Raw genomic sequence first — 18,636 nt, 5'->3', positions numbered from 1 at the left:
CTGGAAACTACTTTTTTGGGGCTCTGCCCCCACAACCCCATTCCCATGACTACGCTCTATGAACATTAGATGTCAGTATTCAAATTTAATTTTGTTAACATTTTAATGTTTAATTTAAAACACCTACCATAAAATTAGCCTCTTACTAGCTTTAAGAGTCATTTTCCTCCTACAAGGATACTGAAAAATATTGCCCACAAGAAACTCCTGACCTACGCAGTGCTCTCATTGTGTATAGCTAAGCAACTTGAATATTTAGTTTCTGATAGAAAAAAATGAGTTCATCCTATGGCACCGTTAAGGAGAGCGCGGCCAAGTTGCCTGTGAATGAATCGTACTGAGTTCTTTCTGCTTCCTGCCACAGGCTGTCACCTGGTGCCTGCGTCTACATCTAGGGAGGGCAGAGGGTCGGGTGGGATGGGAGGTGCAGTGGAGAAGGTGAAGCCGTGGAGTGTCACTTAACCCCACGCTAAGGCAGTGCACACCACCTCTGCTGCTCCTGCCCTCTTCCTCTTGTCCAGTTTCTACACACTGGTGTGTGTGACACGGTTTGGGCCCACAGTTGACAAGGGAGATATGCTCCTCCCAACGTAAGAAGAGCTCCTGGGGAAAAGCTCTTTTTTCTCTTTTGTAGGGAGAATCACGAACACATATAAATGAGTATCTTCTGGCACAGTACACTAAATTTCATCAGTATTCATGACCGGCATTTTATTCTTTCCACAACTGACATCTGTTAAAAACGAGATTCAGGAGTGCCATCCTGGGTTCAGTCTTTCTGAGACACAGATGCTGACGTTTTACTGATTTCTCCCACTTGGAGAGCCCTGATTTTACATGACTGTAGGTAACTTTTAGCGCTTCAGAATCTCCTCCTACAGACAGTAGAAGTCTAATACCATGTATGCAATGAAATGCGTTCTGTAAGAAGCCGAAGCAGGGCCAGGTCTTCAGCTCTTATGGAGAACAGCCCCACTTTTGTCTGTATTTTGAGACTGTATTATTCTAAATCTCATCTAATTAGGTGAGTTTCTAAAACTGTGATTAACTGTAGCCAGCCAGAGGGAAACGAGAAATAAATTAGAAGTGTCTCTGACTGGACCTCTCTCGTTCTTTTCTATGTGCCTACAGAAATTAAGGAGCTTTTCTCTTCTGTGTTACAGGCTTTGGTGAGAAACCCAGAAGACAGAATGTGTGAAAGAAAAAGATGACATCTGTCATGGCAAACAAAACCCGAAGATTATTACAGTGAAAACGAAGGAAGACACGGGAACACTCACTAGTTAAGGGTAAGCGGACATCAGTGTGAACGCTGAACTTTGATATATTAGAAGAGGAAAGTAGGTTTCTGCATGTTTATATGTCCGTCTACATTGACTTACCAAGTGGGGATAGGTAGGGTATGATATAGTCCACTCTCAAAATAGTTGTGTTACTAGCAATGAGGAGGAAAATTAGTAAATGTAGTTAATCACCTACTCTCAAATAAAAGCTGAATGCCCACAAGTTGAATAATAAACTTACATTTTATAAAGGGGTTCTCTTCTCAGAGAGCAAAACAAGAAACAAAATAAACAATGTACTAACTGTACTGTGCACAGACACATTTCGTATATTTTCAATATTTTATACACACAAAATTATTTTCTTTTTATTTGCCATTAAACACTTTACCAGCTTAAGTCCAGTGGACAACTGAGCAAAGCTAATGGCTGCTTATTTTTATACATACAATGATTTTCTTTCTTAGCTTAGTCATAATAAATGTGTGCTTTTTATCGTTAATGTCAACACTTTATGTTATCTTTTCCATTTTCCACTGCTTTTCAGAGTATAATAAGGGGGAATGTAATATTAATATTTCAATGGTTGCCCAAGCCTTGCCATAATAATGATAATGCTGCAGAAACCATATGGTATCTGAAGATGTTTCTACTTTAGCTGATCTCAGAAGCTCACATTTTACAGGCAAAGGTGGTTTGAAGGGTGTAACCCGCTAAAGTATGAATTGTGCACAAGTAGAACGTACAACAGTTAGGGACAAAATTTACACAATCTTTTCAATTGTTTTCTTGAGTAAAATAAATGGTAAGATTGCAGTTTGCACATGATGGCACCTGCTGGGGAGGAGTGCCGCCTAGCCTAGCAGTCAAGGACACGGACTCTGGAAATTCTTGCTCTGTCACTTACCCCTTGTGTGACTGTGGTTAAATGGTGAATCTTCCTTTGCCTCAGTTTCCTCATCTAAAACGTGGGCAGTATTAGTCCCTACATGATAGGGTTGTTGAATAGATGAAATGAGTTAATATGTACAAAGCGCTAGGCAGGATGCCAAGCATATAAAAAGTGCTCGAAAATTGTTAGCTGATTTTGTGATTGAAATTTCAATTGTTTGGGTTTCTTTTATTTGGGGGGGGTGGGAGTGCAGGTAAAGGTAGAGCTGTTGAAGAGGCTGAGAGATGTCAGTGAAGTGGAGGGTGATATTTCTAACCCTGAGCATATTTTCATGGTCCAAGTAGCTATCACAGATGGGCACCAGGCAGAGATACAAGAAAATTACAGGGCGTCCAGTGTGTTTCTCAAGTCTTATTGATTTAGGCACTTTGAGAAAGAAGTATTGGGAAACATAGACTTAAATGATCTGGGATCTTCTTAAATTATATGAGGTCCTCAAAGTCATTTCATTTGACATCTTTTCATTATAACCTTGATAAGGAAACAAAAAAAAAAGCTCCGTTCCCGGTAAGGAGTTTGCACATTTACATGCACGCAAGTTTTTTTCCGGGACTCCAGTTTCCAGCCACATCCAGAGATGGTTAGCTGGCGTGTCTACATTGTCCCAGCCTGAGTGAATGTGGGTGCCTGTGAGTGGCCCTGCGATGGGAGGCCTCCTGTCTGGGTGGGGCCCGCCTGGCACTCCGAGCTGCTGGGACAGGCTCCTGCCACCCGCTACCCTGACCTGGAATGAGCGGGTTGGAAAATCATTCTCTCGCTTGTTTTATTCATCTTTCTGAAATGTCTGTATAGCTCACACTTACTTGAGTGTGTAATATTAGAAGTGTTTTGGTTCTTTATTTAGAAGTCTGGCGATGTTTTGTGACCAGAAATACTCCATAGGAACTTAACTTTTGTTTACATCAATTAACCTGTTGTGAAATTGGCTTTGTTATATGTCGTTTTGCTTAAAGTCAGTTTCCAAGAACCTGATTTGTACATTAAGTACAAACCGGATCATTTCAGACTCTTGGCGGTAATTTGTAAGACCGGGCCCTAGTCATTTTCTCCAACCTCACCCCCTTAGTTCATTCAATATCTCCAACAGGCTAATTCATGTAGATAGAAAGTAGATTAGAGATGACCAGGAGCTGGGATGAGGGAGGAATGGGAGTTTATTGATTAATGAGTACTATTTGGAGTGATGAAAAAGTTTTGGAAATAGATTGTGGTGATTGTTGTACAACATTGTGAGTGTAATTAATGCCACTGAATTGTACCATAAAAAATGGTTAAAATGGGAGATTTTATGCCATATATATTTTTACCACACCAAAAAAACCTTTAAAGACAAAGCAAATGAACAGACAAAAATAAAAGCCTGAAAACATTCATGCATACATTGTATTATGGAAAGATACCTTCAAATTGTTGGTGGTGGTTATTTCTGATACATGGAATTAGGGAAAGAACAAGAGAGGAAAATCTTTGTCCTGTATACTTGTGTATTTTTTGCATTATGCACAGTAAGCATATATTTTATAATTTTTTTGAGTAGACGGGTTTTTTTTAACGTCAACCTGACCTGTGCTAAAACTTTGGAGTTGGTATAATTTTCTAGTTTGTGAAACCAACACAATCCTCAAAGATCTGTTTGCAGTTGAACTCGCTCATCCCAGTGCAATGTTTAACCTGAAGTCAGTGTTTAATTACAGTTTAAAGCACAAAATAATTTTCCTTTTCTAGATTAAATTACATCTTGTGGAAAAACAGGCTCTGAATATAGAAAGAATTTGATCTTACCCCTCCCTTAGTGAAGACTGACTCCTCTATCTAGTAATTTATTACAAAGCAAAATGCATCTATTTGTAGTTTTACATCCCTTTCTTTGGTAAAGTATTTAAGGCATGTTAGTTTTAATAATGAATCTCACTATCAAAACACCTAGAAATTTTCCTAGAAATGTTCATGTATAATATCAGATTTTTTTAAAACCCTAATTGATTTGCAGAAAGACTCATTTTTTTTATTAAAGTAATTTTTTTTTTTATTGGGGAACAATGTGTTTCTGCGGGGCCCATCAGTTCCAAGTTGTTGTCCTTCAATCTAGTTGTGGAGGGCACAGCTCAGCTCCAAGTCCAGTTGCTGTTTTTAATCTTTATTCGCAGGGGGCGCAGCCCACCATCCCTTGTGGGAATTGAATGGGCAACCTTGTTGTTGAGAGCTCGTGCTCTAACCAACTGAGCCATCCGGCCACCCCTCTGGAAGCTCAGTGGCAGCTCGTTGCCTTCAATCTAGTTGTGGAGGGCGCAGCTCACTGGCCCATATGGGAATCGAACCAGCAACCCTGTTGTTCAGAGCTTGCACTCTAACCAACTGAGACATCTGGCTGTCCCAGAAAGAGACCCATTTTAATGGGTCACCCATTGTACGAAAAGCTTAAACTCTGTAATGTGATCATAAGGTTGTTTAAGTAAAGTATGGAAGGATGTATACACCAGGCTATTCATGTGGGTAACCTCAGGATGGTTACCTGATAGATGGTGTCAGGTGAAAGATTAATTTTCTTTATATACTTGTGTATCATTGAATTGTTATAATTAAGGACTTTTCTTAATAACATTATTGAGGTATAACTGACCTATAATATAATAAACTGCACATATTTAAGATGTGCAACTTGATAAATTTTGACATGAAATCATCACCATAATCAAGATAATGAAGACATCTGTTTTGTGGAGAAAAGGGAACCCTTGTACACTGTTGGAGGGACTGTAGACTGGTGCAGCTACTGTGGAAAACAGTGTAGCGACTCCTCAGAAGTGAAAAATAGAACTACCATATGCCCCAGAAATCCCACTTCTGGGAATATATCCAAAGGAAACAAAAACATTTGTTGAAGAGATATCTGCACTCCTTTGTTCATTGCAGCATTATTTACAATAGCCAAAACATGGAAACAACTTAGGTGTCCCTTCATGGATGAATGGATAAAGATGTTTTGAGATGCGCGCACACACACACACATGCCACAAGAGTATTACTCAGCCATAAAAAAGAGGAATCTTGGCATTTGTGACAACACGCATGACCTCGAGGGCATTATACTAAGTGAAATAAGTCAGACAGAGAGAGACAAATACCAGTGATCTCACTTATATGTGAAATCTAAAAAAAAAAAAAAAAGAAACCAATTCACGGAGATCGGATTTGTGGTTACCAAAGGTGGGAGGATGAAGTGAAGGGGGAATTGGATCAAGGTGGTCAAGAGGTACAAATTTCCAGTTAGAGGATAAAGGAATACGAGGGACAAAATGTTCATTAGTTGATGGTGTGATGACTATAGTTAACACTGCTGGATGATATGATCTATATGAAAGTTGTTAAGAGAGTAAATCCTGAGAATTCTCATCCCAAGGACAAAAGTATTGTTTTTTCTTTTTATATCTATATGAGATGATGGGTGTTAACTAAACTTACTGCAGTAATTATTTTATGGTATATGTATATCAAATCATTATGCTGTACACCTTAAACTTATACATCACTGTATGTCAATTATATCTCAATAAAACTGGAAAATAATTTTTGAAAAGCAGCACACACACACAAAAGATATGTAAACATCCATCTTCCCCCAAGTTTTCTCCTGCCTGTTGGTAATCCCTCCCTCCTATCCTGCCCAGCCCCTCCCCTGCCCCAGGTAACGACTGATCTTATTTCTATCACTATACATTAGTTGCATTTCCTATCATTTCATGTAAATGGAATCATACAGTACATAATCTTATTATCTGATTACAGCAACCACTGATGTGCTTTCTGTTTTTAGGAACATTTTGCATTTTCAGGCAATATGTACTTCTTTCCCCAAACATAATTATTTTGAGGTACATTCATGTTGTAGTGTGTATGGATATGCCATTCTTTTCTATTGTTGCGTTGTGTTCCATTATATGAATAAACCCCAGTTTATTTGCTTATTCACCTCTGATGGAGATTTGACTCATTTCCACTTTTTCACTATTATGAATAATTCTACTTTGAACATTCATATACAAGCCCTCATGTGGACATATGGTTTCATATCTCTTGGATAAACACCTAGGAATGGAATGGCTGGATCACATGGTAGGTGTATACTTAACTTTTTAAGAAATTGCCAAACTTTTCTAAAGTGCTTGTACCACCTGCACTGAATACAAGTTCCCATTGCTTCCCCTCCCTGTCAGTACTTGGTATGATCAGTCTTTTTCCATTTTATCCTTCCTAATAGATATGTAGTAGTAACTCATTGTGGTTTTAACTTGCATTTCCCTAACGACAGATGATGTGGAATATCTTTTCATGTTCTTACTTGCCATCTGTATGTTTTCTCAGTGAATTGTCTGATTCAATCTTTTTTTTAAAATTTTATTTTATTAAATTTATTGGGGTTACAATTGTTAGTAAAATTACATAGATTTCAGGTGTACAATTCTGTATTGCATCATCTATAAATCCCATTGTGTGTTCATCACCCAGAGTCAGTTCTCCTTCCATCACCATATATTTGATCCCCCTTACCCTCATTTCCCACCCACCCCACCCCCCCACCCCCCACCCCCCTTACGCTCTGTGATTCAATCTTTTGTGCAATGGGGGGGGGGATTTGTTTTCTTATTGAGTTTTAAGAGTTCTTTATATATTCTCGTTACAAGTCCTTTATTAGACGTGTACTTTGCAAATATTTTCTCCCGGTCTTGAACTTGTTTTTCTCTTTCTCAACATTGTCTTTTGAAGAGCAGTTTTTGATGTGTTTAATTGTTTTAATTTGAATTATTACAATGAGGGTCAGCCCTAGGAACTTTTCATTTAGATACCCACCCCACGTGATATCAGGCATATAAAAATGCACCCCACATTAAATATACCCTACATTAAAAATAATTTTTTACTCTCTATATTTTTAAAGACCCTATAATTTAGCTTTTTAAATTGTTTATTACAAAAAGCTTATTTAGTTTATTAAAACATAATACAGTTTAATGAATACTATGACTTATCAATTAATGAAGTTGACAATATGTTAATTTTTACAGATATTAAGTTAAATATTTATTACTTTAGATTGGGTCATTTTCTTCTCATATTTAGAAGCAAGTAAGTTTGTTTGCTTGTTTTTTAGCTCTAGAATATTTTTCAGTTCCCTGGAAGATGTGTAGCTTCTAGACTTTGGATAAAACAGTTTGATTAACATACATTTAAGGAAAAACATACTAATTAATAAATTAAAAAGAAAACACAAATAATTTAAACATCTACCCAAGCATTTAATAGACAATCATGAAGTATGAGTAATAGGATTTGAAACAGATACTTGGAGTCTGACTGACATTTAGAATAGTAAATATTGAGGAATTTGATATGTTTCTGCTGGTATCTGAATTTCCTGCTGAAGTTTGATTAAAACAAACAAACAGACTCTCCTTAGGTTCTGAAGTCTCACAAAATGGTGGCTGCTATTTAAATATTTTCTTATTTAAAATTTTTTTAAATTTCAAAATTAATGCCTGATTTTTGTAAAAATATTCAAACTTTAAAAGTATTTTGTGATGTTGAAAATTACAAGTTCTCATCATCCACTCCTCAAAGTTAACTGTTAAACATTTTCTTAAATTAAAATAAATAAAAGACAATAGATATGTGTCCTTTCTTTCAAGGTAAGGAATAACTTTAAATATCAAGGATGCATATGAATTTAGGAGAATCTAAGTGTCAGATGAGTGCTAGGGATTAAATTTAAGTGCTCTTCCTATGGAAGTCTGCTTGAAAATCATTAAAAATTGTTAAATATTCAATATCACTAGTCATTAGGGAAATGCATATCAAAACCACAATGAGATACCACTTCACATCAGTTAGAATGGCTATTGTGTGTGTGACACACACACACATACACACACACACGAAGTTTGGTAAGGGTGTGGAGAAATTGGAATCCTGCGCACTGATGGTGGGAATTTAAAGTGGTGCAGCTACTGTGGAAAGCAGTATGGAGGTTTTTCAAAGAAATTAAACATAGAATTACCGTATGATATAGCAATTCCACCTCTGGGCACATACCCACAAGCATTGTAAGCAGAGACTTGAGCAGACCAGCGGCTTTATTCACAACAGCCAAAAGTATAAATAGCTCAAGTGTCCATTGAGGGATAAGTGGATAAACAAGATGTATATATCTACAATGAAATGCTATTCTGCCTTAAAAAGGAATGAAATTCTGATACATGGTACAATATGGATGAACCTTGAAGATATTATGCTAAGTGAAATAAGCCACACACAATAGGACAAATATTATATGATTACACTTAAATGAGGTACCTAAAGTAGTCAAACTCATAGACAGAAAGTGAAATGGTGGCTGCCAGGGGCTGGAGTGGAAAAATGGAGAGTTACCATTTAGTGATACAGTGTCATTTTGAGAATATGAAAATATTCTGGAGCTGGATGGTGGTGATGAGTGTCAAACAGTGTAAATGTACTTAATGCCACCAAACTATACACTTAAAATAGTTAAAATGCTAAATTTTATCTTATATTTTATCAAATTTTTAAAAAATGTTAAGGAAAACTTCCCAAGTATTTCCAAATAAAAGGGGTTAATAGCTTAAAATAGCATCCTAATACATTTTATTGATAGTTGGCCAAAATTTCTTAATGGCCTCATGGCTTAAAACAAAAGTATAATATTTTTTTTAAAGATTTTATTGGGGAAGGGGAACAGGACTTTATTGGGGAACAGTGTGTACTTCCAGGACTTTTTTTTTTTCCAAGTCAAGTTGTTGTCCTTTCAGTCTTAGTTGTGGAGGGCGCAGCTCAGCTCCAGGTCCAGTTGCTGTTGCTAGTTGCAGGGAGCGCTGCCCACCACCCCTTGCGGGAGTCGAGGAATCGAACTGGCAACCTTGTGGTTGAGAGGACGCGCTCCAACCAACTGAGCCATCGGGGAGCTCAGCGGCAGCTCAGCTCAAGGTGCTGTGTTCAATTTTAGTTGCAGGGGGCACTGCCCACCATCCCCCATGGGACTTGAGGAGTTGAACTGACAACCTTGTGGTTGAGAGCCCACTGGCCCATGTGGGAATCAAACCAGCAGCCTTTGGAGTTAGGAGCACGGAGCTCTAACCTCCTGAGCCACCAGGCCGGCCCCAAAAGTACAATATTTTTAAAAGGGAAAAAAAGTATTTTCCTTTTAAAGGATGTTTCATTCTCCTCACTTTAATAGTGTGAATTCAGAAGCATCAAATTACCGGCCAAGTGCCAGGCACTCTTTTAAGACTTTACGTGTATTAACTAATTTAATCCTCAACAGGTCTAGGCAATACTATTATTTCTATTTCACAGATGAGGACATCAAGGACAGAGATAACTGTGGCTGTAACGGTAACACAGCCACTGTTACACAGCTAGTGAGAGGCAGATCTTGTCACAAACCATGGGACTATGGCTCTGGAGCCCCCAGCTCTCTAAGCCGCTGTGTTTTCACCAACTCTTAACTCTGAGGAGCTTTAGTATCAGGAGACCTGTCGATACACTGTGGGAACACATCTAGGATTTCTACTGGGTAGTTCTAACTGAAGACTTGAGTGCATTGATGGACTATTAGCTTTTCTTCAGAAGAAGCCTATGACCTGAAATATGTAAATGATTTGTTTCAAGCTAGAAATTATTCTTTAACATTTACCTGGATTTTTACTAATGTTGTCATGAAGGAGATACAAGAGAATGCTATATATAAAAATGCAAGTTTTTGAGATTTTTATCAGGAAAAATCTCTGGAAAAGAAATCTCCATATTGGAAGGGGAAACATGGACACAATATTCTTTCCTCACCCCTAAAATTTATGTTTCCCAAAATGTTAGGTTAATTTTAAAAAATATATTTTATTTCTATGTTCAAATAAATTTAGGAAACAGTGAAATTAAAAGAAATAGTTTCTTTGCTGCAGGACGTCTTCAGGACTTAACATACTAATAAATACTGTGAATTACCAAGAAAGAGATATAATATGTATGATATATGTATAATATATGTATAATATGTATAATATATGAAATAATATATCAGTATATATTATATAGCGTAAAATTGTTTCCACAGAGTACTTCTCTGGAAATCCTGAGGGGTTTAGTGCTTCCTGGAACACTTTTGGGAATCTTACACAGGTCTAAGGATTTCCAAATCTACCACCAGGGGGCAGTTCCCCCCAACACACACATATTCTGACTTAAACATTGACCAAAACTTTCTTTATTTTCCCTCAGAACACCTGAGACAGGCTGACATTTTCAAGCAGAGTTTGATAAAAACTTTCAAGGGATGAAGGAAATAGATAAGAAAAATAAGAAGCCTTCTAAATAGTCACATTTCCAAAATCTGTGAGTCTGAGCCCAAGAAATTGCAAATCTGCCAAGTTCTCCTGGGCCGGTATGGAATACACTTGCATTCTCAGCCGCAGTGTTTGGCTTTTTCCCTCCAGTTTCTCAACCATGTGACTTTTCTGTCATCTGGACCCCCCAAGAGTGTCTACAGGCTTACAACTGATGATAAGTCCCACAGACCCTTGTGTTTCCACAGCTCAAATGGTTTTCTGACTGAAATTTCCCAGGTCTGCACTGTGATCTTTCCTCTCAGCCCTGGTGGCAGCTCTGAGGTACCTCTGTGGTGATGAACAGATACTGCAGTTCATGAATGTTCTAGTCCTAATTAAACATGTAGTAAATGTGTCACCTCCCATGCCAGCCAGGGCAGACATTAATCGACACAGCGTGCTATCCTTGTAGAACTCAGAACTTATCTCACCCTTCTTCCTGGCCCTGGGCTCCAGGCAAACATAACCAATTGATTGCTGTTAATGGCAGTGGGCAAATTCTCTTATCCAGGCCTAGCATATAAATTCCTCCCTCTGTCTCTGTCTCTGTCTCTGTCTCTGTCTCTGTCTCTGTCTCTGTCTCTGTCTCTGTCTCTGTCTCTCTCTCTCTCTCTCTCTCTCTCTCTCTCTGTCTCTCTCACACGTTTTTAAAGAGCATATTTCAGATCCGCAGTACACAGTGTGCCAGTCTCCACGCCAGCCCGCCCTGCCTCACATGCCTTATCTGTAGCACACTGTACAGGGCTGCACCTGTCTGGAAGGGGAAGGTTGTTACATCGCAGCGGTGCCACACGTGGCCCATTCTGTTGTTTAACTTCTAATTGCTATTGGTGCCATGTGGCGGATGCCAATTCAAATCAGCATGTCCTTGAAGTTTCCATTGTAGGAGGTGCTCAGGGAACAACCTGTGCTTTTTGTTGAATGTTAGCAAAAACTGTGTCAGGTGTAAAAAGGCCCAACCTGTACAGTAGGCTTTGAAACAAATTATCATCTGACAGGGTTTTTTTCTTTTAATGCAGAATGTTTGTTTTAATAAAGCTAATGTATTATTTTAGTTAGTTTATATTAAAATACAAACTTAGTAATTAATAAAGGGGCAGTCTAGTGTAGTTGTTCAGAGTTATGTCTGGAGTTAGGTGGGTTCAGCTCTTTGCTCTGCCACTTACTTCCTTGGGAGCCTTTAGTGAGTTACTGCTTCACCTCTCCAAACTTTCTGAAAAATAAAGATATAGTAATACCAAATTCACTGGGGCTCATTTACAAAATAAAGGTCACTGTGCATATCTACTTTGTACCAAGTATTAAACATCACTGTGAGGACTGAATGGAACAAGGCATTTGATTTACCTGGCGCAGAAATGATACTATCACTATTCCTCTTTTAAAGTACTCTTACGTTTCAGCTGAAGCCATCATGAAAGGTGGGGGCAAAAGAAGGCCATCCCTGCTCCTGAATTCCAAATCATCAGAAGTGAGATTTAGGTGGCGAGCCAGTGGAGTCCATATTTACTTTTCAAATGGGAAGTGAATTTTCCCCAGTGGCCAGTGGAGTGTGCTGTGTGAAAAGAATAACTACTTTCAAAGCCAGTTTCAGGTGACAGTATGGCTCCTCACCCCAGGGGAGTGGGATCTGAAAATTATGAGCAGCCAGTTCAGCTTTGCTGTTCATTCTCTAGCTTCTGTTTCCCGTTAAATTGAACTCCATCCACATTCGTATGGCAGCTACGTGTCCTGTGTGACCGATACACTTTAGAAATGGAAAATACATGTTTGAGCAATTTACAATGTGAAGAGGAGGTGATACTAATGCATTGGCTAACTGTTCGGAAAGCATTATGGAAGTACTATAAAGGAGACATGAGCTACTAAGAGAGATTATAACACTGAAAAACTGCAACAGACAAGGAAATCTGTTAGAGTAGCTAGAAGGTCTCCGACTTTTCTCTTGGCCTAAGTCACAGTCCAGCCACATGGCAGGGAGAGGGATGGGGGCAAAAGGACCAGAGGTACAAGAAATAAAGGCTGCACTGTACACCTGAAGCTGAAGCTGAACAGCAATGAATGTCAACTACAATTTTATATATATATATATATATATATATATATATATATATATATATATTTACAAGAAGTGTAACAATTTTGTATATAGTTACAGTTTATATATATATATATATATATATATATATATATATATATATATATATTCCCAAATGCTGTACTCCACTTCTTGTAACTATATATAGTTACAAGAAGTGGAGTACAGCATTGGGAACAGAGACAATGGAAATGTAATGGCTGTGTGCGATGTTAGAGGGTTAGTAGATGGGGTGTGAGTGGTTATCACTTTGTGGGGATATAAATGATAAATGTCTAACTATTACATTGTTTTGTACACCTGAAACTAATTTAAAAATGTTAAAATTAAAAAGAAAGAAAGAAAGAAAGAAAGAAAGAAAGAAAGAAAGGCTGTCACACTCCAAGTCCTTCTTACCAACAGGTGACATTAATACCAACAGCATCTATGATTTTTTATATTGTTTCTATTTAAATGTGTCATTTATTGGTCATCAAAATGGCAGCGTGAGGTGAGCCTCTGTAAAGCTTCCCTGGAATTTACAACTAATTGAACAGAATAACTCCACAAAGGACTCCCTGCACAGCACACAGGCAAGATGAAGAGACCCACTACTGAATTCACCAAAAGGTGGACGAATCGCTCGAGCGGGGGAGGAGGGAAGGGAGAAGTGCGGAGACGGAGCCGCGCGGGCGCAGGACGCAGACCTAGCTCAGTGCTCCGAGCTCGCTGCTTCCCGGAACTACCGCAGCTGTGGGAGAGGGAAGAACTCGGACTGCTAGGGCTCTGCTTATGGCCCACAGGGCTGAGGGGGCAGCATATAACATGGCTGAACCCAACGCTCACAGCACAGACCTCGGAGAAAAGACTGAGGGAAAAAGGCTGAAAATGGTGGTTTAAGCCCTCACTGCCGAGCAGACAACAGAAGCCTTAGGCACTGAGACTAGCTGCCCCCTCCCTACCCTCCCAGAGCTCGTCCTGCCCCCACCTGCCTGGTGCTAGAAGCAGAAGAATAGCTGTGTCAGATCAAAGGAACAGAATATTTGCTGTTCTGAGAACTTTGGACCACACACAGATTCGCAGTCCAACTAGTTCCAGCAAAGGGGAGGGAGCTGTGGAAGCAGGACCGGCTGTGGTGGTGGTCGCCACCATTGCTCTGGGCCACCTCTCACAAGTCACCCCGCCCCTGGCCCCACCTATCTGGGCGGATCCCTGCAGGAGTAAACAGAACTGCTGAAACGTCTGCGCTCTGAATCTGGTGCAGGAAGAGCTTTGGAACTTCAAAAGCTCTCCGCATACCCACACGGACACTGTGCCCTGCGACCTAGGCCAACTATTAACAGAGGAGAAGCCCGTTTCCCAGGGAATCCACCCATTGTGTGAGAAGCTGGAATAGTGCAGAGAAAACATAGACTACCATGTGAGAGAGAAAAAAAAGGCTGCAGTTGGAGAAAAAATAAAACATTCTACCAACAAGTACTGGAAAACAAAAGAAAGACCTCTTCTTATCAACCTGTTGCAGAAGCCACTCCTGTAGATGTCTAGGAAAAGAAATAATAAATCAGTAATTGCCATGAATAACCAAGGCAACAAGACAGCTCAGAAAGAAAGTGAAAAGTCTCCAGAAAAGGAACTTAAAGATATGGAAATATGTGACTTAAATGACAGAGAATTCAAGATTGCAGTTCTGAAAAAACTCAACGAGATGCAAGAAAACACAGAAAGTCAGTTTAATGAACTCAGAAACACCATCAAAGAACAGCATGAAAGATATTTTACGAAAGATATTGAAATTTTAAAAAAGAACCAAATAGAATTTCTGGAGATTAAGAACTCAATAGAAGAAATTAAGAATGAAATAACCAGCTTAGGTAGTAGAGTTGACCAGATGGAGGAAAAAATCAGTGACATCGAAGATAGAAATCTGGAAATGACACAGATGGAAGAAGAAAGAGACTTGAGACTTAAAAGAAATGAAAGAACTCTACAAGGACTTTCTGACTCCATCAGAAAGAGCAATATAAGAATAATGGGCATACCAGAAGGAGAAGAAAGAGAGAAGGGAACAGAGAATATATTCAAACAAATTGTTGATGAGAATTTCCCAAACTTGCGGACAGAACTGGATCCTCGAAACCAAGAAGCAAATAGAACACCTAATTACCTCAATCCCAACAGGCCTTCTCCAAGGCACATTGTATTGAAGCTGTCTGAAATCAACAACAAAGAAAGAATCCTCAAGGTAGCCAGGGAAAAGAAGACGGTAACCTACAAAGGAAAGCCCATTAGATTATCATCAGAATTTCAGCAGAAACTCTACAAGCCAGGAGGGAGTGAAACCAAATATTCAAACTCTTGAAAGAGAGAAATTATGAGCCAAGAAGAATATATCCAGCAAAGATATCCTTTAAATATGAAGGAGGAATAAAGACCTTTTCAGACGTACAGAAGCTGAGGGAATTTTCTAATACATGACCTGCACTACAAGAAATACTAAAGGAGGCTATTCGACCACCGTCAACAGGGACAATTTGTGGCAACCAACACATAAAAAGGGGGAGTAAAGGCCTGAACCGGAATATGGGAATGGAGACAGTAAGCGTGCTGAAGAAAATGGAATACTCTAAATATCAAACTCTCTTTTACATAAACTTAAGGGTAACCACTCAAAAAAAAAAAATCCAGAACTGAAATATATACTGTAATAAAAGAAGAAACAGAGGGAAACATCATAGAATACCACCACACAGAAATAATAGACAACAACAAAAAGGCAAAGAAACAATGGAGACACAGCCTTACCAGAAAACTAAAGATAGAATGACAGGAAATCCTCACATATCAATAATCACCCTATATGTAAATGGACTGAACTCACCAATAAAAAGGCACAGAGTAGCAGATTGGATCAAAAAACGAAACCCAACCATATGCTTTTTCCAAGAGACACATCTCATCTACAAGTACAAGCATAGACTCAAAGTGAAAGGGTGGAAATTGACACTCCAAGAAAATGGTACCCAGAGAAAATCAGGTGAAGCCATAATGATATCAGATGAAACGGACTTCAGGGTGAAAAAGGTAACAAGAGACAAAGATGGGCATTTCATAATGGTAAAGGGGACTATACAACAAGAAGACATAACAATTATCAATATTTATGCCCCCAATCAGGGAGCACCGAAATATACCAAGCAACTACTAACAGAACTAAAGGGAGAAATTGACCAAAACACAATTATACTAGGGGACTTAAATACATCATTGACAGCTATGGATAGATCATCCAAACAGAAAATAAATAACGAAATAGAAGCCCTAAATGACACCTTAGATGAAATGGACATAATTGACATATATAGAGCACTTCATCCTAAAACATCAGACTATAAATTATTTTCTAGTGTACATGGAACATTCTCAAGGATAGACCATACAGTGGGTCATAAAATCAGCTTCAGCAAATTTAAGAAGATTGAAATCATACCAAGCGTATTCTCTGATCACAAGGCTTTGAAATTGGATATCAACTGCAAAAAGAAAGCAGGAAAAACCATAAATACATGGAGATTAAACAACATACTTTTAAAGAACGACTGGGTCAAAGAAGAAATTAGAGGAGAGTTCAAAAGATACATAGAAACAAATGACAATGAAAATACATGTTACCAAAATTTTTGGGATGCAGTGAAAGCAGTTTTCAGAGGGAAATTTATATCATTATAGGACTATCTCAAGAAACAAGAAAAATCCCAAATAAATAACCTCATGTTACACCTTAAAGAACCAGAAAAAGAAGAACAAGTGAAACCCAAGGTCAGCAGAAGAAAGGAAATAACGAAAACCAGAGCAGAACTAAATGAAATAGAGAACAAATAGACAATAGAAGAAATCAATGTGACAAAGAGCTGGTTCTTTGAAAAGATTAACAAAATTAACAAACCCTTGGCTAGACTCATTAAGATGAAAAGAGAGAAGACACTAAATAACAGAATCAGAAACGAAAAACGGGAAATTATCACGGACACCACAGAAATACAAAGGATCATCCAAGAATACTATGAAGGACTATATGCCACCAAATTCAATAACCTAGAAGAAATGGACAAGTTCTTAGAAACATATAGCCTTCCAAGGTTGAACCATGAAGAACTGGAAAATCTAAACAGACCGATCACCAGTAACGAAATTGAATCAGTCATCCAAAACCTTCCCAAAAGCAAAAGTCTGGGACCAGATGGCTTCACTAGTGAATTTTACCAAACCTTCAAAGAGGATCTAATACCAATTCTGCTCAAACTCTTCCAAAAAATTGAAGAAGAGACAGTATTCCCTAACTCATTTTATGAGGCCAACATTACCCTGATACCAAAACCTGGTAAGGACAACACAAAAAAAAGAAAACTACAGACCAATATCTCTGATGAATACAGATGTAAAAATCCTGAACAAAATTCTAGCAAATCGAATACAACAATGCATTAAAAAGATTATTCATCACGACCAAGCAGGGTTCATCCCCGGGGCACAAGGATGGTTCAACATCCGCAAATCCATCAATGTGATACATCACATAAACAAAATAAAGGACAAAAATCATATGATTATATCAATTGATGCAGAAAAAGCATTTGACAAGATACAACATCCATTTATGATTAAAACACTTAATAAAATAGGTATAGAAGGAAAATGCCTTAACATAATAAAGACCATATATGACAAGCCTTCAGCTAATCTCATAATAATGGTGAAAAACTAAAGTCCTTTGCTCTACGTTCAGAAACACGACAGGGCTGTCCCCTATCACCTCTGCTTTTCAACATAGTGTTGGAAGTCCTTGACAGAGCAATCAGGCAAGAGAAAGAAATAAAAGGCATCCAAATTGGGAATGAAGAAGTTAAATTATCACTCTTTGCAGATGACATGATGCTCTATATAGAAAACCCTAAAGACTCCACCAAAAAGCTATTAGAAACAATCAACGAGTACAGTAAAGTTGCTGGCTACAAAATCAACATACAAAAGTCCATTGCTTTCCTATATACTAACAATGAAATCTCAGAAAAAGAAATACAAAAAACAATTCCTTTTGCAATTGCAGCAAAAAGAATAAAATACCTAGGAATAAACTTAACCAAGGATGTGAAAGACCTATATGCTGAAAACTATAAGACATTTTTGAAAGAAATTGAAGAAGACACAAAGAAATGGAAAGAAACTCCATGCTCATGGATTGGAAGAATCAACATAGTTAAAATGGGCATATTACCCAAAGCAATATACAGATTTAATGCAATCCCCATCAAAATACCAATGGCATTTTTTAAAGAAATAGAACAAAAAAATCATCAGATTTGTTTGGAACCACAAAAGACCCCAAACAGCCAAAGCAATCTTAAGAAAAAAGAACAATACTGGAGGTATCACACTCCCTGACTTTAGCTTGTACTACAGGGCGACAATAATCAAAACAGCATGGTATTGGCAGAAAACCAGACACATAGACCAATGGAATAGAATTCAGAACCCAGAAATAAAACCACGTAAATATGGACAGATAATTTTTGACAAAGAAGCTAAAAACATACAATGGAGGAAAGACAGCCTCTTCAATAAATGGTGCTGGGAGAACTGGATAGCCATTTGCAAAAGAATGAAACTGGACTGCTATCTGTCACCATGTACCAAAATTAATTCAAAATGGATCAAAGAGTTAAGCATAAGACCTGACACAATAAACTGCATAGAAGAAAACATAGGTACTAAACTTATGGACCTTGGGTTCAAAGAGCATTTTATGAATATGACTCCAAAGGCAATGGAAGTAAAAGCTAAAATAAACAAATGAGACTATATGAAACGTAAAAGCTTCTGCACAGCAAAAGAAATTATCGACAAAGTAAAGAGGCAACCAACTGAATGGGAGAA

At 38.2% G+C, this 18,636-nt stretch overlaps 1 protein-coding gene across 3 annotated transcripts in view; it reads left to right on the top strand.

The window, feature by feature from the left end:
• Positions 1-18,636, top strand: part of FRMD4B (FERM domain containing 4B) — a 382,714-nt gene that overhangs the window by 130,546 nt on the left and 233,532 nt on the right. For all 3 annotated transcript variants that reach the window (XM_019711733.3, XM_019711732.3, XM_074313265.2), the window contains one exon: positions 1,164-1,289. The gene's annotated coding sequence lies outside the window, so the exon portion shown is untranslated. The remainder of the gene's footprint in view (positions 1-1,163; positions 1,290-18,636) is intronic.

The sequence above is a fragment of the Rhinolophus sinicus genome, chromosome 5 (genome assembly GCF_057876585.1).
Source record: "Rhinolophus sinicus isolate RSI-liver-muscle chromosome 5, RSI-T2T, whole genome shotgun sequence".
NCBI lineage: Eukaryota > Metazoa > Chordata > Mammalia > Chiroptera > Rhinolophidae > Rhinolophus > Rhinolophus sinicus.
This window is presented reverse-complemented; position numbering and strand designations above follow the sequence as displayed.